A 26933-nucleotide genomic window follows, 5' to 3' on the forward strand; every position below is an offset into this window, starting at 1 on the left:
CCTAATAGAACCATTGCAAAAATAAATTATTCTCTTTATCCCCTCTCAACTGAAATAAGGGCTTATGAAGCTGAATTTTGAGATAGTTTGCAGCAGATATGTGGTCTCCTTGATTTGTTTCAAAGACAGAAAACACTAAGAATTTCTCTTTAAAAAGTAATAAAGATCATAGCAGATTTAGATCTAGGGTATGCTAAAGCTAAATACTTTCATGAAAAAAAAAAATTAAAGTTTTTCTGATCTTTTTTATAACTGAATAAGTTAGTGTGATGTCTACCTTTTTTTTTTTCTTTTTTTTCTTTTTTTTTTTTTTTTGAATGCTTGAAAATACAGTCATGTTCGTTAGGAGTATTATTCAGTTTACAGTCATCAATGGCTTGGCACCATTTCTTACAGTATTTTCCTGGGAGAACTGACTGTTTATGGCTTGAAGAGGCATTCAGTTCACTGGGTGAAAAATTGACTGGATGGCCAGGCTCAAAGACTCACAGCAGATAAAGTTCAAGTTCAATTCACTTGGCAGCCAGCCAGCAGGAGTAATTCCTGGGACTCAATATTGTGGCCAATTTTGTTTAATTCTTTTATCAATGATCTGGATGAGGAGATTGAATGCAGTCTCAGTAAATTTGCAGATAATACCAAGTTAGGTGTTATCTACCCCTCTGCTTGAGTTTAGGAAGGCTTTCAGGAGGAATCTGGATAGGCTGGATCAACAGACCAAGTCCAGTCAGATGACATTCAACAAAGCTAAATGTTGAATCATGCATTTGGGTCATAAAAACATCACACAGAGATACAGGCTTGAGGAAATACGGCTGAAAATTTGCATAAAAGAACCTGAGGGTGCTGGTCAAAAGCCAGCTGAACACAAGCCAGCAGCATGTCCAGGTGTCCAAAAAGACCACCAGTATCATGGCCAGCATCAAAATAGTGTGGTAGGATGAGGAAAATGATTTCCCCTTGTAAGTAGTAATGGTGAAATCATACTTTGGATATTGTGTTCAGTTTCTGAACTCTTGCTACAAAAAGGATATTGAGTTGCTTGAGTGTGTTCAGAGAAGAGCAGTAAAGCTGGTGAATAGACTAGAAAACAAGACATATGAGGAGTGACAGAAGGAACTGGGGTTGTTTTCTCTGGAGGAGGTTGATGGGAGATCTCATTGCTATCTACATCTGAAAGGAGGCTGTAGTGAGGAGGGTGTCTGTATCTTTTTCTGAGGTGTCAAGTGATAAGATGCAAGGAAAGAGTGTCAAGCTGCACCAGGGAAGCTTGGACATCAGGAAGAATTTCTTCATATAGCAGATGATCAAACACTGGAGTATCTTGACATGTGAAGTGGTATTTAAGAGACATGAGGGCACAGTTGAGGTTGATGGTTGGACTTCATGATCTTTCAGGTCTTTTCCAGCCTAATCTTTCCTAAGAAAAGAAAAGGCAAATATATTGTTCTGAAAGTTGTCAGTCCACCTATGCATAATTTCAATAACTTTTTAAAAACTTGAATTTTACATATTATTTCTATGGAAAAGCTTCATTCTGGATTACATGCCCTTTTCCTCTGCTTTTTACCCTACAATTTATGCATGCTCTTTTTGTGTGTATGTGTGTGTGCTGTTTAGCAAAATCTATCTGTACTTTCTGGGACTCCAACAGTGTCTTTAAAATTATAAAAGATTTTAAGAAAAGCTTTTCAGGCCATTAAATATTGAAACCTTTGTAGCAATAAACTACTCAATTATTTCTCAGTTGTTTGACTTTCAGCCATGCTTCTTGGGTCTGTAGGTGTGTTGTCTGTGTATCTTGTAGCTGCTTTCCTGCCTCAAACTGAGAGTTGCTACCTGATAGCTGGACAACTATATTCATTAGTACATCAAAAATGTATAACACCAGCTGTGTAGAAAGGGTAAGTGCTATGGGGACTGTCTAAAATTGCATGTTTTTATAAGATATGTATTAGCACTATAGTCTTCCAAACATATTCTGCTGAATAATGGAGAAATAAAAGAATATAAATGTAGGAGGCTATTCCTAGTGAAAAAGGTGAGTGATCTAGCCAAAGGCTAGGAAGGATTCCTAAGAATTAATCAACAAGCCTGTTAATATGAAACATTTAATTCACAGCTAAAAATTATTTAATTCCCCACTTTGGAATCTAAATAGTGAATAGAAGTGGGGCATAACTTTTGGGAATAGAGATAAGGTGATCAGCACTGTTTTATCAAGTTAAGGAAGACTTTACAGGTGGAAATTTCACATGAAGTTCACCTCAGTCACTGGCTAAGCATCTCAAAAAGATATGAGGAAAAAAAGACTGGTATGTTACTTGGTGCATGCAGTATGGCAAAGCAGTCATACCCCATAGACTTTCAAATGAAAAACTTGGAAGGAGGAGATCTGGGTGTATCAGAAGCAAAGTTGATGATGCCCAAACTTATCACTTCCTTTAAGAAAAAATGAAAATATGTAATTTTGAGATACTGAAGAAGCAAGTGCAATCTCCAGTAAGATGTTCTTGTAAAACAAAGTTACTTCCCGATCTTAAACTTTTAATTCCAGTCATATATTTTGACAATCTGTAGGATAGAAAATGCTGAACTTTACCATTGTTATTTTGGATGTATGAGCTGTCCTAATAGTTTGCCCCTCTAATCAAGTCTCCTGCCATATGTTAGTAGCTCTTGCTCATCCAATTTATGAAGCTGTATAAAAAGAAATTGTACCCCTGCAGAAAAACAAACTGGAGAGAATAAGTAACTAATTCCCACGTAGGTGTAAAATTTTAAAACTAATAAGATTGTAATGAGGAGAGTAAAAATCTCATTGCTCCTACATACGGAAGCTAATTCAAAACTTGGATCATTCCTATTCCCTTTATTTGTTTTCCTTCCGATTTTTTATCAGAAGGAGAAGAAAGCAGATTAAAAAAAAAAAAAAAAAAAAAAAAAACAGAAATGCATGCAGATATAAGGATGAAGTACCTTAGACGTTTGTATATAACCATCTCCTAGCAGCAGAATAGTCTTTTCCTTTTTCCTCCTCCCTTACTCATTCAACTCTTTGGTTCATTGGGATTTATTTTTATAACTTGAATGGTTATAGTTAGCTCAGAGCCAATCTCCTTCTCTGTCAGAATTAAACTTTTTAATTCAGTCAAATTATATAGTAACAATTGCAAAACATCATGACTCTCCTCCTTAGAAGGAATCTTCCATTATCTCATCTCATGAGACATCCCTAAATAATACAGCCTGAATATACAGCCTGAATTACATTAAAATTAAATCTGAAGAAATCTAGCCCACTCATGAAGGTAAAGATTTGAAAATAAGCCCAAACCGTGAGATTTAGCCTCTTAGTTTTTGGACCTGGTTCACAAAGCAATAATCCAACACATTCCAGGATTTACTATCCCAGCTGAGTGGATCAGCTTCCTTTACATAAAACAAATACTAAAAAATGAGCAGTAAACAACATGGATTTACTCACAGGTGTTCTCAGCAGCAAGAGTGGACCATCATCGGGATGGTGCACCAGTCTTCTACCGTATAACAGCACTGCACTAGCACCTTGTTTGTCGAGTAGCAACATCATAATCAATCAAAAATCTCATTAAAGCTTATGGAGAAGAAATCATAAATGCCCTTCAAGTAAAAAGGTGAGTTAAAAGACAAAGTAGCTGGAAGTATTTTGGTGCTGCTCATAAAAAGCCAGAAATTAGAGAAAATTAGAGAAATTGTAAAAAAAAAAAGAAAGTATAAAGCAGTCTTAATTGGCAGAATTATCATATTAATATCACTTCCTGAACCACATTGTCCAAGTGTACAGCTTGGAGAAATGTAACTGGATTTATATGGGGCTGTTTAAATGCAAAGTATCTGTTTACTGTGCTTTCTGACTCTGAGAAAGAAAATGTAGAGACTGCCCAACATTGATGCCCATTTAAAACTTCCTCAGCAGATAAAAATTATTGCTCTCTGCTATAAACCTCGCTTTAGGGTATTAAAAACATTAGCTATGGAAATACAGTGCACCATAGAATTTTCTCTGCACAGTACACTAAATTTTACTGAACCAAGAGTTTTGATATAAGCTTTCTGATATTTAATGAAAAATAAATAGTTAATCAGAGTGTTCTCAGCTAAACTTCATTAAAAGATGAATGTTTGTTTTATCAATTTCCTGTTTTTTTCACCCACCTCTTAAAGAAATTTTATTCTTGGGGTAAGAATATAATCAGAAAGTTTCATATAATGTCAGACTTTACTGTCACTAAAGATAATGGTTTGTTTGCCTAAGAGGAAAAGGGAATGAGTTGTAAGTAATAAAAAATAATCTTTATAATTTCTTTTTTCCCTGCTCTTTGGCATTTCTTTAACTGTCATTAGATGAATTTTAGCCCTATGGGCTGCAGTCCAGAACAAGAGTTATTTTAACATCCAGTGATCCCTGGGTAGGTCCTCTGTTACAGAAACATTTTTATATATTCCTCAAGACTGTCAGTATTATTACCACCCTGGAAAAAAACAAAACAAAACAAAACAAACAAACAAACAAACAAACAACTTGTTTCTGGGGCTTTCAGAATTTCAAATATGCCAAGATTATCATTATCTATCACTCAGAGTGAAGATTTAAAAAAAAAAAACAACAACTTTCAAATGTACTCTATTTGCTTAAATGAAAATATACATTTCACATGAAATTAATACATCAAAGTGATTGAGTAAAATCATGAATAAAATAACAAAGGAAATCAAACAGATATATCATGAAATGCAAATCTGTCTTCAGTTCAAATACTGCTGTTCTATAATTTCATGACAGTACACCCTTACTTATTTCCTATAACAAGAACTGGCAGAACTTCTGCCAGTAAGACTTTTTCTAATTACAACCAAAACATCAAATTTTGCTTTCTTGGATTTTTGTGGAAGGATTACAAAAAGTTACCACATCACTGAGCTTATCCAACCCTTGCTGCAAGAAACAGAGGAGTGCCAAGTGTTTCAATACCAGTTTGTGAAATAACATTGAAAATAGTAGGTTGCTTTTCCACCTCTAATTCTTTCCAAATCTTTTTTTCTCAGTACTAAATAAAACCTTTTAAATCCAGTTCTGTGGCATTTCAGGCACCATGCATGCTTCTTTAAAAAGTACTATAGAAAAGAGATCCCAGGGGAAAATTGAGCAAAAACCAATTCGATCTCAAATCTATGATGTCCCAAAAGCTGCAAACAGCAAAGCATGCTCAAGAAATAGGCAGCATATAAGAAACTACCTCTTGTACGCTGAGACACGTAGACTTTCTATGGCTGTGTGCATCTGTTGGAAAAAGGGTCAATGTCTATAGTCTCAGATATGTGAGATAAGCAAATCCAGGGAAACTGCACTCTGAGGGCAGTGAATAACAGTTTTCTTTGCCTTTGAAGGAATGTAAGCAAGATTCATAATATCAGAGAGCCATAGAATCATGGAATCACAGAATGGCTTGGGTTGGAAAGGATCTTAAAGCCCATATAATCCTGACCCCCTGCTGTGGGCAGGATTTCCACCCATCGGATCAGGCTGTCTAGGACCCCAACCAATCTGGCCTTGAGCACCGCCAAGGATGGGGCACCCAAAAGAGGAAATCATATGTGCAGTGTTCCAAGCAGAGAGAAAAGTCAGGTGAATCCAAACTACTGCTTTTATGTCTCTTCTCCTTTCACAAGAGGTTAAGTGAAAGCTCTTGTTGAGCTTTGAAGATCCACCTAGACTTTGGGTTGTTGACTTTTAGCAAAAGTGAGAGATTCAAGGAGTCAGGGACTGAACTCTTGTTTTCTTAAGCTGTGGACTAAAAAAACCCTTAGTCTATGCAGCCCATTTATTATGCATTCCTAAATGTACAGAGAAGGATGGAGGAAATGGAAGCAAAATGTCTGCTATGGAAGCATCTACTAAAGATCTCACTTCTACGAATATCTAAAAATGGAGGAGTTATGGATACAGCAATAGTGATTAAAAGCCTCTGATTGAAAAGTCTTAGCACACTGTAAAATTGAAGTGCAATTATAAGAAAATATAAAATTTTTCTCTCTCACCAAAGTAACAGCTCTCTTGGTCAATGGAATTATTGAAAAATCAGTTAAAATAAAATGTAAATTGAAACATCCACATAGCCACTGTGAAACTACATAATTCAAGACAAGTACTATGTTGTCTTTAAGGAAATAATTCTGCTAAGCAAAAATGTATATCCTACTTCATACTTCGTTTCGTCTTAGCTCAATTGTAAAACTCATGATAATGACTAGCTTCATAAGGCTAGAGTCAAATACCTTTTTCAACAAATATTTTCCACCTTTGCATTAGACTTTCCATCCTTGAAAACCATATGGTTATATTTGTCTCAGTTTAGCAAAAGATAAAGAACTTGAATAGTAAATTTAGGTATGTATTTTTAGATAAAGTCATGATTCTTTCTGATAGCATTCACTGCTGTTACACAATTCTAAACTGCTTCCTGAGATAAATAATTTTATGCAAATTTAATATCATCTTGTACTGGGCTTTTTCTTTTTTTTTCCTCATTTCTACTTTTTGTTTCTGCTTTTTTTTTGGGAGTTTGTTGTTGTTTCTTTTCTTTCTTTTTTAATATGAGTTGTTTGTTTGTTTGTTTGTTTGTTTTGTAAAAATTTTGATTTTTTAAAAATTTGGTAAATTCCTTGTGTCTTTTCCTGTATGTTTAAATGTTACTCTTACCTCAAGTGAAACTTTCTTCAACCACATCTTGGTGAACAAGGCAACCCACTTTGTCATCTAACCCCTATATCAAAGTGTCAGAAGATTCAGTAGTTCATCACCTAGAGAAATGTTCATTACTTTTACAAGATTTAGATAGAATAGAACTTCTGTTAATGATGCTTAGATCAGTGTTGCAAAATAAATGGTTCTAGAACTGCTATTTATATGTTTTTAAAGACAAGCATTTCAGATTAATAAACGTAATGCAAACAAGTTCTAGTATTAGATATCGAGGTTGGTAGCCCTGCCTGCAGCTTAGTCATCCTTGAGATCCCTTCCAACCCAAGCCATTCTATGATTCCATGAAGATCTCTTTTTACAAAAAAACAAAAAACAACAACAAAGAAAACAACCAACCAAGCCAAACAAAAAAAAACAGTAACAACACAATTCACTTCTTACAAAAGACATTTGTTGATAATGCAGCAACAACTTCCACATAATACATTATACAGAAAGCCTTTGCTTCATCCTTAGATTAAGTGATTTTATTTCTGAGCACAATATTCCTTTAGCCCTCATCCTCCAACCTCCATTCCTCCTCCAAAAAAGTACACAAGTAAAATAATTCTTAGTGCTACAAAAGGCAGTTTGCAGTTTCACTTAATAGAAGTGATTGCTAAAATGGCTTACACATCATTCATGCAGGTCATTTCCTAACTCATCGCTAAAAACAAAATTTCACAAATATCAGGTTCACTGAGGATAAAAAGATAGTAAAATTAAACTGAGATAAAATATCTGAGTTCATACTACAAGACCTCAAGCTATCTTTGAAGTGTGGGAATAGCTGTAGGGAAAAGGAGAGGGACTGATTGATCTGATTCAACATTCTAAGATAAATTAATAACACAATTTAAAGTTGCAAATGCTTACTTACAAGGTTTCCTCATATTGTTTTATAGCAGTCCTCTATGAAGATCATATATGCACAAAGGCCACTGGTAATAGAGTAATACAGAGACTTGTACTGTCTTGGTTACCATAATTACATTGCAAAACAAATTATCTGCTATTGGTCTGTCATTTAGGGAAGAATGTGTAAAGGTGAAGAGAAAATGTAATGAAGTATTAGTCACCTCTAGTGGATAAGATAGCTATCCCACCTTCAACAAAATGGGTTAATGGCAATTTGCTACATTATTTTCTGTCTTCAAATGCCTGGCTTTAATAAGTGATCATATGCTCAATAAATGCTTAGCCACCCTGACTATAGGGAATTGACAAATCCATTACGTCAGACTAAGAATGCCTTCCTTGTTTTTGTTGTTGTTTTCTTTTTATTAAAGAATATATCATATTACAACAAATCAAATTTGAGACATCTTCAGTGCTTTGGCAATTTTTATTCCAGTACATCATTTCTGTACTCTTATGTCATCTATGAAGTTATGTGGGGCAATGTGACTGTTGCTAAACCTTCAGTGTGGGTGGAAGATGAGAGATTAACTGGCAAAGTTGTGGTGGTCTGCTCCATTCAAATTGCAGTTGTAAAAACCATCTAACTATTGCAACAAATAATAAGTAATTACTTTGGTTCTGCTCATTTCCCAGGACACGAGCTGGAATCACCAATCCAAATTTCACAGCTCATATTGACAGCCAGTACTGATCGCAGTATCAGCAGACAGATGAAAACTGTCTGGGTAAGGTATGAAAGTGACACTAATATCTCATACTAACTGGTGAAACAGCTGTTGAAAAGAAATCTTGCACCCTTTCTCTTTGGTCCACACTTGATTTGTACAGAGAAGACTTTACTACTGAGGATAGAATACAAACTTGGTTTTAGAAAAGTATGGGTTTTGTGCCTTTTGGTGAAAACTGAATATAATGAATTTCAGTAAAATCTTCCTAAAATTGAACTCCTCTAGTAAACCATGGCATTATGATTTTCCTAAAATTGAGCATGACTGAAGACACCAGATGATCCCTGTTTTCCAAACTTCTTGCACTGGAATATCAACTACCAGCTAGCTATTTCCACTACTAATGGAAAACTCTAAAAGGGGTAATAATAAAATCTGCTCTACATGTTCTCACAGGATGGAGTCTCTCCTTTCACTCTTCCATTTGGATTGGGAATTCTTAATGTTATGGGACTGTTTGCATGCTGTCTCCGCACTTCTTACTCCAGAAGCTGCCCATTCTCTCCTGAGGAAAAATTCATCTTTTCAACTACCTATACACCTTCCCCTTGCTCTTTGTTGAAGTCTTTCAGTTTATTTGCATTACAGTTTTCAGCTTGCTGCCTTTCTGTTTCTCTTTATCTTGTAGAAACTGGCTTTCAGCTTGAAGATGTTCAATTGCTCTTGGTAAGGAAGATATTTTTTCCCCTTTGAGAGACCTTCTCATAGGCCAGACTATAGCAGAGAGAATAAGGCAAAAAGAAGGTCCTTTCATAGCTGTCATTTAACAGAACATACAGGATTCACATACTATGCTGGAGACTGGTGCTGTGATACCAGCCTTACTTCAATGATCTGTTGAAACACTACAGACTAGGTCAGCTTGGGTATAAGCTCCAAGAGAAGTCATCTTTTAATGACACTTCTGGAATTTATCACAGTTTTGTATTAAAATATTGAAAGGTCAGCATCAACTGTCTTTTACTTCTGTTACTTTAGCTCTCACAGAGAACCAGCAAGTACGAACTGAATATTTCCTATTTTGTTTTTCTTGTTCCTATCCTTCATCTAAGCATAATAAACAATGTCAGCTGTTAACAAAATTTTAGTTGTCTTTGTTTCTATCTACTCAGATTATGAAGTTTTGCATGCTGAAAAAGAGAAAACACAACTACTCAGAATTGTATCTCAAGAAACTTATTTCTATTTCTTTATTATAAGTACACAGTTTTCACTATTATTTAGCTGTCCTTTCAACTACCTCTTGAAAACAGCAAAAGTTTAAGGAAGAGGTGAAACTTTCTTCCCAGCTGTACAAGCAATACTAGGGTATAAACATACTTTGTCCTCTTGGAAATTAATGGGACAAATCTACATTGCATTCATCTATCAGTAGCCAGTCAGATTTTATTATATAGCGAAATGCCCAAGTTAGATATGGTAAAACAAGGAGATGGAGATTCTTTTTGTATTTGGGGGTTTACTTTGTGAATGTGGGTCTGATATACTCAAGCCTTTAAACTCTTAAGATTTTGTAAATGGAAGACAGGTCTCTTCTTGGTCCAATAATACCATTTCATGAAATCACTATAAAATATTATCTGACACTTCATTAGTTTGCTTCACCAGCTTTCCTAGAAATCACTTAGCAACAGAACTCCCCATACACATACATGAATGTCATTAAATAAAGAGAAATGGCTTTGAGCTCTAAGAAGGTCATCAAAATTGTAATTAAAGTAAAAAGCATTACTATGTTGAGCTCATTTGTAATTAAAAAACAGATTTATGAAAGCTGTAGCTATTCATCTCAAACATATTTATTTTATAACTCACTTCCCATTTTCAGTGGTCTCAAGCAAGATTTGAGAAACAAAGAAGCATTAAAGTGTAAACTGAGTAAGTATGGGGAAAAGAGCGACATTTAGATATATGGAAATTAGAGCTGTTTAATTCAAAGAGATAACAAAACCATATGCTAGTATCAAACAGACACTGCAGATTGGTAAGTAATGTTTTTGATTCCACTTTTGAGAGTGGTCAGTCTTGAAAGAAGCTTTCATAAGTTTTGTTTTTTCAGCACTCTAAAATATTGGAAAACATGTGTAACTTAACTATGCGTAGAAATGAGCTCTAGATAAATAAATATGAAACAGATTATGAATATTGGGGTTGAATTGGCTTAATTACCTTCACTTTTCCCACTTTTCCAATACTTTCTGTGAACACAACAACCAATTTGTGCAATTTCATCTCCGGTCTAGTAAGAAACTGAAGTATTTCTTTCTTTCTGTATAGGTTTCAATACTTCAATGTTACACTCCAGCCATTGAAAGAAATCAATTTTCTTAACAAGATTAACCCAGTGTTAAAAAATAAAAATAAGAATAATGCATAAATTAAGCCAGATCCCATCAGAAGAAAGTCAGCAGTAGGTTTCTATTCATTTTGGTGACAGCTGTAAATACATTTTTTTTCTCCATCACTATTAGAAGGCTACAAGCATTGTATTTGCTTATTTTTGTTTGGACTCATCTGGGCTTATATGGCCTGAGCTGGATTTCCCTTGTTGAGCAAATGTCAATGAATTTATTGTTGGAATTACCGTTGTTACATTAACATCTTTGAGTTCCCTGTGCAGCAATGGTCTCACAAGCCTAGGGAATCAGTGCACTTTTTGTCAAAAACAGTGGAAATCAATTAAAAGTCAGCTGTATATTCTGAGAAAGCTTGTAGAAACAAACCTGAGACTGAAGGGAAAGAAACTTCTACCATAAACTTCATATCATTCCCTACAAAGTCCTTAGGGTACTGATGACTCGTTATCACTACAACTCAGGTGCCAATTAAGAAAAACTCAGCTGTCAACTGCAGGATCCAGTAAGAATGAGCATTATAACAGAGAGAAGGGTGAGACAGTTGTGTACACAACAGAGAAGTTGTGTAGTAATTTTAATTATATTCTTAGTTATATTCTCAATTGTATTCTTTGTATAATTTGAACTATGTGTCCAGGAAAACATTATTTTAACTAAAAATAAATTCTTAGCTCCATCTTTGATGGGTTCCTTTTTGCTCAGAACAAGATTTTGAGGGTAACCAACTGTAACAAATCTGAAATTAGATTGCTATTATCTCTTAAATTTCTACAAGACAGCAGTTTGACTTTATGTAAAACATCATGCAAAACTGGAACTTGTCCTTATGTGAAATTACTTACAAGACTTCAGGCATTCTTCCAAAGAAATTACTCTATATTGCAACTATTTGACTGCACACTGCCCAAATTTTGAGATTATTTTTTTCTGTCAGAGGTCTTTCCAGCTGTAAGCATTGATGTACCTGATACAGGATTTGCTAATGGAATATCTATACAAAGTCTAGTTCAAAAAAGCTGAAGAGGTTACTATCTCCCTGGATTAAACATTTGTAGTCATAGTAACCCCTCTCAACTTCTAAATCATATTATGGCTCCTATAAACTGGTTTGCTAAGGCTCTACTAGACCAGTGGAGTAGAATTTTCTCTTTGCTGATGTGTCTGCATTTTAAATAAAATCTTCAGGAAGCATGATCTTCCTTTCTCTCAGAAAACTCCATGCTGAATACAAACTCTGCTTTTTTTCATTTATATCAACTGCTTGACAAGTGGATGTGACTTAGTAATCAGAAACTCTTGATCACTAACGATTGCTGTGATGCACCTCTACAGCTTTTCTGAGATTCTCAGTCGTATAGAAACATTAAGAGTAACCAAACTGTTTATAACTAAGGAATTGCTCTGCAACAGTAGAATTTGTACAGTACAAGTATTTTGTGCTGAAGCAAGAAAGAATTTAACTAATGCAGCAGCTGCATTAACTTAAACACACTTTGCATTTGGAAATGGCTAGTTAACGCTGTGGTAAGATCAATAGGATTGGGCTGCTTTGCATTTCTGCAATTTCTATGATGTAGTCTAAGCTGTTTATTACCTGAACTACATTCTCAAGTGTGTAGGAGCAATCTAATGTCTCTCTTGAATACTTGTTAAAAGCATTCTACTAGATGTAGAGCTATCTTTAGTTAAAATTTCAGATAAAAGCATTGGACACTCACTGTTAAAATTTTTTTAATTAGATTCAAGAGACCTAAAATGCTTGTGTGAATCTACAGTGTTTATATTTGATAGAGGAAAATCTGTGTGCTACATGGTAACTGATGACACATCAGAGGTTAATTCAGGTATATTGATGATACCTCTTACACCTAATAATTCAAAAAATTGTGAGTGATAAAGTTATAAAAAACCTGAAAAATGATAAAATCCAAAACAGTTTTGTACAATAATAATCACATCTGAATCTACTAAACCAATTCTATTGTAATTCCACATAAAACATTTTGTGTGAGCCACTTCAAGAAGAAGCATAAGACATGAGACTTGGAAGTATATTTCTGATGTCATTGTTACCTAGGATGGTGTAAAATTGAAAGGGAAGAAAGAAATTGCATGTTCAAGGGTAACCTAAAGATGGATGCACTGTGTTGAGAAAGAGTGCCTGGGCGCGCACCAGTTCTGCATGAATAGCTTTTCACCCAGCACTCTGCAGCTAGAACGGACTTTCTGTGGCAGTTCCAAACAGGATTAATGCAATAATTCATTACCTTTGAGTCTGTCATCAAAAAAGAGCCTTTACTGAGACTTTGACTTACAGGAAATTGTGAAAAAATGCATAAAATAGCTTTTCCAGATTGTAATTGTATTGCATTATTAGTTCAACTCAAAGTGAAAAAAAACATCAAATTCCTTAATCTGGAAGCAGAACAGCCATGATTATAACTTTCTGGGTTAACAACTCCAGCCGTGGATGGCATTTACTCCAGAATACTTTGTACTAATGACACAGTTAATTGGGAACCCAAATAAACTACTCTAAAATTAAGAAATGTCTGTATCATGAATTTAATTACATTATGATTAAATTATTATGTTATGAATTACATGCATTAATAATACATACAGAAAAATTTAGTTATGACACTTCTAATTGACCTTTTACTATGGAAATAGTGAATTTGAGAAGAGATCTTGTCCAAATGATATAATGCAAATGGAAGAAATACTTCTGTAGCTACTATTTAAAAATAATATTTATATTATTTATTCTATTATTTTCGAAAAAGAATAGCTCTGTTATTTAGAATTTTCCATTAATTCATGCATTACTATTATCATCTCCCTAACATCACCCTGTAGAGCTCTGTTTCACTCTAGATGAGACCTGCATTTTATTCATAAGGAGCATAATTCAAAAACTCTGTAGTGTGATAAGCATTACTATTTTCAAAAACAACTTCTGTAATGTTATTCATGATGTGAAGTAGTAAAACAGAAAGTAATCAAATGTTTTTTAAGAAAATCTTTGCATCTCAGTTTTTGTAGAAAAATATGAACTTGAAAGTTTCTATTCTTAAATAGAGAATGCAAGTATTAAAGTTCATGTACTCTGTGTAACTTGTATTGCATTGCATTTTGTACACAGTGTTCAGTGTTCTAAAAATAAAAGGTTTCATTTTTAGAGCCTATTAAAATTGCAGTCCTAATCTATAAAAGAACTTGTGAAAATAGCATCATGGGAATAAATTTTAAACATGTCTAGTAAATCTAAGCTGAAAAATCAAAGATTAAAAGAAGGAGAAAGAGAAGAAACAATTCAAGTGACAGGCATATTTGCCTTCAGAAATAAAATTTATATTCTCAGTGAATTATCTGATTTTATTTAGTATTTTTATTTATATTTTCAAGTGCTTCAACTGACAGCCATTATCTATAATTCTTCAAATGAGCTCTGCACTTCCAAGTAGACTTGCAGCTTCAGATCAGTAATATGAGTGCACAATGCCTGGCACAAAGGTTATCATTTGACTACAATCATCAGTTTTTTCCACCTCAGCCTGTTCCACCTCACTACTAATTAATCTAACTCAATTTTTAGCAATATTAATATATATGTCAAGAAGATGTGAATTACAGCATGACTACATTCATGAAAGCAAAAAAACCAAATGCTATATACACAACATTCACCATCAAATCAGTCCAGTAATCCTGTTGTATGAAACCTTTTTGCTTAACAAATTAACTGTCACTTGTTACTGAATGTTGTTTCTCTTAAACTCATCTAAAACCTCTGATCAGTAAAATCTCTGAGGAGAATTTTCAATTTCTCTAGGGAAAAAAGGGACTCACCTGAAAAACAATTTTCTCTTGCAAATTTTGCCCACAATTTTTCATACTGCATCTTGGTCATAATTTCCACAAAAGTGTTCTCCTAAATATATTAGGAGATACATTTAGGTCTCTAAATTAGCTTCATATCCACTTACATAGAGTCCCCTTAGTTCTCATGATTGGGAATGATAGCACTGAAGGAAAATGGCCTCGTAAAGCAGGCAAAAAAAAAAAAAAACCAACAAAAAACACCTAAAAATCAACTTCAAGAGGTGGTGGGGTGACATTTTTCTAGAGGGTTTTGGGTTGTTATTTTTTCCCCAAGCTTCCTAGATCAAAGCATTCAGAATGACAGCAAACTATAATCAGCACCTTTTAACTAAAAGGCTGATCACAAGTATGAAAATAACTACTTGGTGCCCCAGATTTCTGTAGGAAATATAGCTCATAAATCCTATTGGAATGCATAGACCCTTATCTACCATGGTCATGTAGACCCTAATCTACAATAACTACAGTAACTACAGGAGGGGGCTGCTCTCCAAAGGCAGGTGTGCAGAAAGCTGAGGAAACCCCCCCAGGACCAATCGTGCCCCCAGTGGTGGGACATCATCTCACCAGTTCTGAATGCAGCAGTCAGAGCTACATGCTGGCAGCCATGTCCAATGACAGACTCAGGCAAAGCAAGCAGTGAACCATGTCCGGGGATCAACCAGGTGCTCCATCCAGCTGGCTGCAAAAGAAGATGAGAGCCAGAGTTACACTGATATAAGTCTATATATAACTGTAGAGAAAGGGCCAAGGCTAAGGGTGGGCACAAGCCCATCTATAGCATAGCTCAGGTCAGCTATGGGTAATCCTATGCCTGTGGGTTCAGATGGTTCTGGTCAGGGCTAGCCATGCCTGGTAATGTTCTCAAGTACCTGGTGGCTGCTAAAGCCAAAATACCATAACAGTTTGCTTTAAGCAGGAAAAGGCTAGTCTGAAGGAGTTGGTAATCTAGCTATACCTTATGCATCACAGGCTTTGGCAAAAATGTACCACCATTTTTTCTAGGGTTTAGTTAAAGCTAGAGTTGATGGAAGGACTGGAAATGCTAAGAGAGCTGGACTATGCAGGTTCATATAATGTTGGCACGGGGGGTGGGATTTTATCAATGTATTTAAAACCTGAAGGGAGGGTGCAAAGAGAATAGAGCCGGATTCTTTTCAGTGGTGCCCAGTTCCAGAGCAAAAGGCAGTAGGTATAAACTGAAACACAGGAGGTTCGTATTAAACATCAGGGAGCACTTTTTGACTGTTAGGCTGACTGAACATTGGCACAGGTTGCCCAGAGAAGTTGTGGTGCCTTCCTTCTTGGAAATATTCAAAAACCACCTGGATATGGTGTAAGACAGTCTTCTGCAGGGGAAGCAGAACAAGCAGACTGACTAGATGATCGTGATGATCTCCATAGGCTTTTTCCAACATCATTAATTCTGTAATTCAGAGAAAGACTCTTAAGAGATCTTTTAAATATTAGTACAGAAATAGGAGAAAATAGAAATAAGAAACCACTTGCATTTTGATATTTTCTGAAGAACTTTTTCAAGGATTATAATACTACCAGCAAAAATTTTATAGCATCTTGTATGAATAATAGATCATAAACCATCACAAACATTTCTGATAATATCCTTCTGGATCCCCTAATATAGATCAGCCTTTTACTCTGCCACTAGATTCCTCTGAGAACTGATACTGAACATACACATATATTAGGTTCCCACTGAAATATATGGTTCTTTATTTGGATCTTGCAGGGCTGGAACATTAGTCTTCTGAAAAACACTCATCATAGTTTTTCGATATATAACAAAACAGTTAATATAATTAAAAAAAAATCAAGTATTTTTACTACATCAATTTTTTTTACTGGATTTCTTTTTACTTGGGATTGCTTGTTAAATAGAAATAATGTATACTTAAAAGAACAATCTATTATGTTGTTTATAGTAGTAGTACTCTATTACAATGACATTTGTGCATATCCAAATATCAAATGAAAACTAACATATATGTAACTCATTTTTTTCCTGTTAATATCACATTTTTATATGCATCCTTGATTATCTTAAAATTTATATTCTATATATTTTACACAAGAAAGAGAGGAAGGAACTGATAACAGACTAACAAACTCTTAAAACCAAGTGTTCTTGTTCACTTTGAGCTTTCTGGATTATTGATAATGCTTTCTAAAAATTTAGGTCCTCACCTGCTTATCAACCTTCTGTTGATATTTTTTGTTTGTTCTTATTTTCTGTCTTTTTATTATCACAGCATTAAAAGCATTTATTATTAGTTTGTAAATATTGATACCAGAAAAGTATGATTTTATACAGACACAAATGTATATGGTAATATAAGACAAGAATAATGCTGGAAAAAAGAGCTCAAAGACAGAATCATCTATTATAGCATTTGATGCCATCTCATGAATTTTTCTATGACAGATTAAGCCAAATGGATATGGATAGATGCACTATCTGAATGGAAAACTTGCTTGAAACAATGTGGTGATTAATAAATATACTTTTTATAACAGTCTGTGTGAGTTTTAGCTTTTTAAAAAAAATATTTTATTGAAGTGACACTTTTTTCAGTTCCTCTATTGTGTTTTTACAAACCATTCCTTGATCTGCATTGAATTTAGCAGCAGGTTTCTGCATATAATGTCTTTTTAAATTGTGATCTTTGAAAACTGACACAATTTCCTTGCAAATTAAGCACAGTGCCATATCATTTGCCACTGCTGCACTGCACTCGCCCCATGCTCCAGAGCAAGGCCAGGCCACTTGGCGGGGCACAGTAACCGCCATAATGATGCAGCAGCAAGTGGCACGGGTTGCAGTCCAAGCTGAGCTGGGCGACATGTGGCTTGTGGGCCACAGGTTGGGCATACCTAGTTTAGAGTATTAAGTTACCAAAATCCAATGTAGTGAATATTAACAGAAACTTGGAAAAACAAATGTAGCGTAGGCTTGAAAGGTATAATTCACCTTCTAGGATTGTTACTACCACACTTTCATTTACACTTCCAACTAAACTCATAATTTTATGGAGATTTTACTTAGAATTCAAATACTAAACAATATTTAAGAAATGTAACTGCTAAGTAGGCAGGCTGAAGCAAACACAAACACAAAAACAGCCAAGTCTTACCCTTTTTCCTTACCCTACGTGCCAAGGAATGTAACAAGAGAGATAGAGGAAGAGTATATGGTTACCACCTTATGTACTTTACCAGTTGAGGATATGACTGTCTTCACTGCCCTCCTCAAAATAAATACAGCTTTAGCAAATAATCTACATCTTCCATCTCCCCAGAATGTGCCCCTCACTGTCATTCATACATGTCATTCATGTGTTAAAATAGAACAAATAAAAAATCTCTCTGTTGATATAATTTATAAAATTGTCCGTTATGTCTGACAATGGGAATACAAGAGTCAAACTATTTTGTGGGTTTTGTTCTTTCTCCCTAAGCCAATATTTCTTGGGATAAAAACACTTAAAATCATTTGAATTTCTGTACAACTGCTACTAGCTCGTTGTGTTTCTTGACCATCTCTCTGTTCTTATATTCAACATGCATTAAACATTAAAAAAAAGGTGTCAGATTCAAGGATTTGATATAGCAGCACTTACACCTGAACTTGTTATTTGTGATACATACCAAATGAAGGGAGATTCACTGCAGTGCAATTTTAAGATGTTTTTGTAAAAAAATCTCACTCAGGTTGATCAAATTCACTCATCATAAAATAAATGTCTAAATAAATGTCTAGAAATGCATTAGCAGATTGCTTGGATGTTTCACTTAAAAAGTTGTCTTCAATCATTAAAAAAAAAAAAAAAAGTTACGTAATTTACCTAGCAGACCTGAATAACGAATAATGGTGGCATCAAAATATGTTTCTATTTATTTTTTTAAGCACACCAACTTCTTCCAGGCATTCCAGCTAAAATGTTTTTCACAGTAGCAGAGTAGAGATGGATCCAGATGGAAACATTATAGGAAAGCTTTACTTTGGATGTCCCAATATATCTGTGATCGCTGGCCTGCTTTTCCTTTGTAGCAGGGCAGAAATCATTAGAATTAGGTTGAGAAGAGAGTTCTACAGAAAACTTGACTTTGAAGTGGACATTTGGCATTTTGTTTTTAAAGGCTAGTAACTGCAAATTCTCTTTGAAGATGAGTAGAGATACAGTGGTACAGTACAGCATTCGTTATTTTATTTCTAGAATCATAGGCTCTACCAGCTCTGGCCCTTTGGCATCTTAAAGTACAATAGAAACTAATAAAAATAGCTGATGTCTATCTGAATTTGAATTTAAAATGTGTCATTTTTCTGCTCCTACCCTTTCTTGTGATTGCACTGAGAGGAGAAGTACCTTATGGAAGGATGCCTTACTGAAAGGCTATTAAGGTTTTCCTTATATGTAGTAGACTTCTGCATAAGATTCAGACTATGGCATTCAAAACCCAAGCCTTCAGCATTTACCTGAAATTCAAACTGCTTCTTTCATTTTGTGGACATCCCTTTCTAATTAACACAAAAGGTTTATTATCCATTTTCCTCTGCGTGAACGAAAACATTGTGCAAGTCACTCCTTTCATGGTTAATATATGATTTCATGATTGAACGCCATGGAAGTGGGAGTGCAGGGAAGCTGAAGAGTTGGGAGCAATGTTTTAGACAAGAACCTTATACCACTTGACAGCCAAACCATAGAATTGTTTGAGTTGGAAGCTCCCCTGGCCTTGGATGTCTTCAGGGACAGGGCAATCACCAATTCCCTGGGAACCTGTTCCAGTGCCTCACCATCCTTGCTGTAAATATCTTCCTTATATCCAGCCTAAATCTCCTCTCATTTAGTTTGAAACCACTTTCTTTTGTCCTGTCACAACAGACCTTGCTAAAGAGCCCATTTCTTACAGCCCCTCTTCAGATACTAAAAAGCCACTCTCTGGTCTCTCCGGAGCCTTCTTCAGGGTGAACAGTCCCAGCTCTCTCTTCCTGACCTCAAGGGAAGGTATTCCACTCTTTGGATCATTTTTGTGGCCCTCCTCTGGATACACTCCTACTGGTCCATGTCTTTCCTGTATCAAGGACTCCACATCTGGATACAGTATTCCCTGTGGGGTCTCTTATAAAAGACTAAAATGTAGGAAGCAAACAGTTGGGAATGAAAAACAGTAAATGACTGTGATTCAGACAATTCACTGTTGGAATTCTTCAGGAATCTCTGTGTGCACAATTTGTCTATAGGAGTGGACACATACACATATACATCAGTTTGTTGATTTTCTTTTTTTTTTTACAAAATTACTCAGTTTAGTTGAAATTTAAGTGGCTACAGTAAGTTTCAAGAGCATCTCATCATACTGAGTCACTGGCAATAAGCTGAATTTCTGTGTTGATAAATACAGAGTTACATGTATAAAGAAAAACAACCCGAAGTAAATGTTTGCAAAGATTTAGATGAATAGTTATTATTCCTAAGAGATTTAAGAGCCATTTTGAATAAGTCTGTCTGACTGACAGCTGTGTCCATCAATGGGCTGAGGCAAAATGGAATGTAGGTTTTTTTTTAGTGGTTGAAAGGAGATCTAAACAGCAAAGAATGTATACTATGCCCAGCTTTCAATAAAGTAACATTTTGCTGTAGGTCTAACTTCTGCATCCCAAATTCCTCTGCATCAACTCAAAGAAGAAATTGGTAGAAACTCTAAAACTAGAAAGGGGAAAAATGTGGCAAAGGTATGGCAACGGCCTTAAAGGAGTAAGGATTTTGAAAAGAGGAGGTGAAAAGTGAAGTATATGACAGATGTTATATGAAACCATCTGTGATATGGAGAAAGGGAATGGAGGATACTTCATGTGCTATGAAATCTAAGGGTATTAAATGAAATACTTAGAAGTTTCAAAGCAAACAAGATTTGGAAAATATCTCCTGTGGATAATGAGATCATATGATTTGTTTTCACAGGGTGTGACAGCCCTTTGAACTACAGATGGATCAAAAGGCAATTAGTCTGGTTTATAGAAGGACATGAATGAAAGATCTAGCATGGGAAATACTTAAGCTGGAATTTTGTTGCAACTGGGATGATGTATCTACCAGTATCCACAGTTCTAGTGCTTATTCCTACAGCATCCACTGTGGCCAGTGACAGAGATCAGATTCAGAGCTAAATGGCCACATACCATGATACTTCTTTTTTGTCTTATCTTGGATAAGCTGAGTCATAATACAGCTATATATTACTGAACGATAATAATAAAATTCTATTAGTCTCACTTTCTAAATAGATGCGGAACATTGTCAGCATGCCTTGTATAAAAAGTCAATATTTATCAGTTTTAAACTTCTCATATTTCAAATTGAAGTCATGGTTTCTTTCTACTAAACGCTAAAATGCTTTGAAATAGTTGGAGTGGAATGAGGTGTCTAGGTAAGCTACATAAATGAAGAAGACCTTGGAAAAATCACCTCTGCTTCATATTGTTAGGCTGCCAACCGTGTCAAGTTTCCTGAATTGGTCATGTAACAAATGTGATTGTGTACACAGTGCAGTTTTATTATTCTTTGGTTCATGTTGGCAATATTTGTTTCTGCTGTTGCAGTGGAGGTCAGGGCAGTGACAAAAAGGACAATGGAAATCTGCACATAAACAGAATAAGAATTTGCAAGGATCCCTCAAGCACGAAATAATGTTTGAGAGAGAGAAAGAAATATTTCATATGGGGGAAGTACATCTCTTCATACCAAAGTAGGAACTGTCACATCATGATATAAATTCTATAAATATAGCTCATTTGGATATTTTCAGCATGGAAAATACATACGAGGACAAAGTCTCCCATGCAGTTTCTCTTTATACTTTGCTGCTGGACAGTATCTATAGCATAAAATTGTCATGTTGTCATCTAAAGAGTTAAAGACTTTTTTATTTTTTAATATGAGTTTACTTGATAATAGGGAGTTTGTATATTGCTGGAAATTAAGAGGAGCTATGAGGCATATAGAAGTCATACTAAGACACTAGTAAGTCATTTTTCTCTATGTTATGGAGAAAGTGATCTAAGTTTTACGATTTTAGTCATTATATGGAAGACAAGCCTTGAAAAGGCAGCAAGGAAGGTGAGTTTGGAACACAAATTTTTACCACCATTTGATATAAGCTTGTAGGGATCATTCCTGTTATTATTATTATTATATGTGTTAATATAACCAAGTTAAGGAGCGCTGAAGCCCAAATGTAACCATCATGAAGCATACAGAGGTATAAAGAGAAAAAAAGGAAACTTCTCTTTTCCCTTCTTTTATTACTAATGCCTATCTAAAGATCCTCAAGGATTCAGGAACATTAAGCAGCCTTTAATGTGGTTAATTCTAGGAAAAGATAAAATCACAGGAGACCACAAAAACTCGTGACAAAACTATGCAGTTTTTGTAGCGCTAGGTACAGAATAAATACCATAGATATACAAGCAGATCTGAATTTAGATAAACATCCTATGCTCTCCTTTCCAAGAAAGTTGTTACAGTCTTAAAAGTAGTGTTCACCTGTACAAAGGTGTGACATTCACCCATAAAAAAAAAATGCTGAAGAGATAATGAGATTGAACTTAGAGTCTGGTGCATATTGGTACATTAGTGCAAGAAAGCTTTTCCATGATGAAACTACTCTGCAGCTAAAGGGAAAGTCTCCAGGAGTGTAAGTTTAGCATCTTTCACAAGTACTTACATCAAGGCTAGTCTTAAAGAAAATGAAAGAGCCCATTCTTCCAACAGAGGTAGTTCAAAACCCACATTTAAAAGAGACAGAGTAAAATCTCAGTTTTTCAGGAGCCAAAGTTGAGGATTCCCATGGCTTCACCAGAGACACCACTTAGTCCATGGAGTATTTCAAAACTTTCTTTTTTACTAGAGATAGATCTAACATGTACAGGGTCCTGGAACCATCCGAAGATGTGCACATATAATTTACATTGTCTTAAGCAGGAATAGTGTAGATATCTGAGATGTCAGTACAGGTCTGTATGCGTGGGATTAAAAAGAAAAGCACAGGTTACAACCTTGAGCTTGAGAAATTTTCTTTGATTTGCTTTCCTATTCATGTGCCAATCAAATCTACCCCAGCCAACATGAGAAATTTCGTGAGCTTCTTTGCAGACAAAATATATTTCTATATATACTATATAGAAATAGAGTAGAAATATTCTACTATATTTAATACAACACTCAGCTGCAACATAGAACTGATGATATGCAGTCTGGAAATAGCACTTTTTTAGCAAAGGTAACACTGGGCGACTCTCTATGCAGACTTCTCTCCTAGATCTCTCTCATAAAATAGAATTCTTGGTTAATGATTGGAAGGAGGACAATTATACAATTGTTATGTGATTCAGTAAGTGTTTATTCTGGATAATTTATTTTTAAAATAAAGTTAATAATTTACAAACAGTACATAGTTGTTTCTCTTAAACTTGTGTAAATAATCAGGAGACAATTTGAAAAGTTCTCTCTTTGATGAAACACATTGTTATGCACAATACTTGTCTTTTTTGTTTGCAAATGATAAATTATTCAAAACAGTTTCTCTATGCAGTCATGTGGTTGCTCAATGTGTCAGACAGGAGTTTTTTATTTTTTGGATCCCTTAAAGTAAGAGGAGCATAAGATATTCAACACTTTCACTATGTATTATTCCACCTTAGCAATGAAAAGTGGAAAAAGGCAAAATATACCAATACATTTATTTATGAAACAAATATGCAAAATAATTCTGGATCTATGATGTTTGTTTTTTCAGGTAAGGGATCTCTAAGGGAGATGTCCTTTGTATATTATAGGCAATAGAAAGCTTACAGCGCAGTTTAAGATTATCACAGATAATGATCATATGTATTCTCCTTTTTAGCCAAACAAGAAAATGAAAAATGAGCTGCTCTGTTATGGATCCACTATCAAGTTTTTAAGCAGGCATAAGCCAGTAGCTGATTGATTAAAGGCAGCTATTCAACTGTGTTGACCCCAGCTGTGGAAAAATGAGTCACAGTTCACATATTTGCATATGCAATGTTAAGATAATGAATTCTTGCACATGAAGTGAGTTATGATGAGGAAAGAGATACATGTTTTAAAATTGCAGGGACATGTTTCTATCTGGAAGAAGTGAAACAAGAAACGCAGGTTCAACTCCCTGTCCTGTTTTAACAATAGCTGCCATTTGGAGAAGTCAGGCACAATTCATAAATACAATAAATTTTATTGGGAGGGGGGCATTCTTTTTCAATGTCTGAACTTCTGTTAACTTTTTTTTTTTCCAGTGCGCTTTTGTGGGGTGACATGAAATCTCCTATTTGAGTCTTGTAACATTTATTTTTAGAAAGAGGAAATACCTTGTTATTCTTGTCAGCCACTAAGATACCCACCAGCATAAATATCTCACCAGATCCAACATTTTCCTGGAGCTTAGGAACAATATAAATTCTCAAAGTTTTTCTCTTGCAGGACATTAACTTCATCCATTTTACACAGCTCACCTTCACAGGGAAAATCTACAATGGATAAATCATAAACTGTAACAAAAAGACCTTTAGGTGTAGTTTGTTCAGTTTTTTGAAAGAAGGTACACTAAACCAGTATGTCAATTTCTAGAACTATACAGTTGTTCTGTATCACAGGAAAAGAGTTTGAAGAACATCAAGAGCTGTTCTGTCAAAGTAAAAATCTCTCTTTTTTTACCTCTACTACATTAAAAAATGATGGAGTGAAATTTTGTATGCGTTTTTAAGAAATATTTGGGAATTTTCATGGAAAAATGTCTAGAAATTCTAAGATATATCAATTTATATTTAATCAACTGCAAAAAAAAAAAAAAAAGTTGTTTCTGGGCTATTAGTGATGTAAAGTTTGAATGAGGTTTTGGAGAAAAAATGGGTTTTTCCAATCTTTTACTTTTTCAACAGGCCAAAAAATTGGAAAAAAACAATAGAAGTAATGAGGGAAAATGAATGGAAAGCATCAAGCAAAGAACAAAAGATCTTTTCCAGTTTGCTTCAGCTTTGACTTGCTATGATTTGAGTTAAATTTTCAAAAAAAAATTAATAATGAAATTTTAAAGCAAAAATGCTTTCCCACTGGTGGACTGTATTTTTCCTCGCTCATTTTTTCACTGTTTTCCCCTTGAACACTGTGGATCCAGTTGCCCAGCTCTTCATAAATGCTGCAAGCCATAGTGTCAGAGCTAGAAAAAAGATTTTGCAGGAAAGCAATGAAAATGACATACTCCCTTGAAGTATATACATGGAGTGACATGGGCACTATGCATCGTGCATAGAATTATGGTTACATTTCGTGCTTTTGTACAACTGGAAGTAGAATCACATTACCCATGAAGCAGCCACTGTACAGCTCATCTATCTACCAAAGTACAATTACTGAATACAGAAAATTGAATATATAAATACATGTTGAAAATATAGCCTTAAGCACAAACACCCTCATCAGGCCATAAGTCTTATTTAACATTCATGTGCTAGTTATTGGATCAAGTTTATCCCAAAGATTTTATCAGGCAAAATTTTTACTGCCTATAAGTCAACATGTTTTGCCAATCTACAAATCATAGACTTTGTTCAGTAGTGAATAATTCCTTTGGCAGGTTAGAAATGTATCTGCCTGCTGTGTAGGAGATGGCAATCTATAAAGCCAATTCATTACTTACAACTCTTTCTTTTTTCCTCTGTATTCCATTTTTATGGAATATATTCTCTGATAACTACTAAATCTTATTTTGCTGCCACTTGCTATGTATGAAGTATTAAAATAGTAATAATAATAATTAAAAAACCTGAAAGCAGATCATCCAAAGAATAAAGAAACTCAGGTTTTATCATGTAGTTGCATGAAGAAAAGGAAAACTAAAATTGAAGTATTTCTTCAATTCTAGAAAGATAACTCAGCATACCTATTACAGTCTGAACTAGGAATGTCAGAGAGGTAAAACTTTAGACAGTGATTTATTCTTGACCCTGTATGCCCTAGACACAAGGTACAATACTATATTGTGAAATATAAAAACTGATGAGGTTCTAAGGGTTGCACTGAACTACTCTGTATTTATGGAGAGTTGGACAGAACAGAATTTTTCCAAGCTCTTAATTTGATGGACAATCTTTTCAAAAACAGAATCACATTTTGCTGACCTGTTTTGTGTGGTGTTTTTGGTTTTGTTTTTTTATGTCCAGTATTTTATACTGTTTTTGAACATAAGTTCTTTTCAGTGTAGTAGGAAATGCTGGGGACTTTAAGTGCTTTCTTGTATAAAATTCTTACATGTTAAATTTGAACATGAAACATATTTTGAAAGAGCCTGTAGTACTCCAGGCTCTACATATCTTTTGAGTTTGTAGCTATAATTATTTTTGTAAGGGGGGCCCATAATCAAGACAAAAATATATATAAAACCTGTTCTACATCTCTTTCCACCTTGTTTAATTTCCCACCATATTCAACGGCATTCCAGAAACAAAAGGTAATTTAATAAGTGGTAATTTTTCCGAAAGCAATATGTGTAAAAAGCATTTAACCTAGATAAAATATGCAATATCATTGATACTTAAAGGCAGCTTATGAGTTCCCTATTGTTAAGCTCAAATTGGCATTTTGAAGATAAAGATGCTCTACCATTCTTTCTTGTAGACCACTGGGATTCCATGACTGCCCTGGTGCAATACTTCTCATTTGTACAACAGGAAATGCAGGTTGATTTTCTGATTGGCAGAAGAGCCAAGGAACAATATCTCTGCTTGTGCTCAGTGATTTATGGATAATGTGCTAGCTCTTTTTCTGTCCACCAGCCTAACCTCGTAGCAGCTTACAAGCTGCAGTGCCACTAAGACAGTTGTTATTGCTCTTTTTTAAGCCCAACAGTTGTGCTTGCTCTTGATTCCTTATAACAGCCAATGGTGACAGTAACTATGATGTATTATTTCCCTTTGTACAGGAGACAGAATTCTGCAGCATTGTTCATCTATCTGATTCCCTTGTAGGCTTTTCACCTACTGTGGTAATTTATTTTTCAGAAAAATATCTCTTGAAAGTAAATATGGATATGTATTGTATGTGCGTGTTTGTGTATGCCCAGCTTCCTCTTTATATAACTTTGCTCTATGCCTGAGGCTTTTTTTTTCTCTATATGTAGCATATACCTGCTCTCATCCATCACACTCCATTCCACAGGCTAATC

This window comes from Meleagris gallopavo, chromosome 3 (assembly GCF_905368555.1).
Source record: "Meleagris gallopavo chromosome 3, MGAL_WU_HG_1.1, whole genome shotgun sequence".
Lineage (NCBI taxonomy): Eukaryota > Metazoa > Chordata > Aves > Galliformes > Phasianidae > Meleagris > Meleagris gallopavo.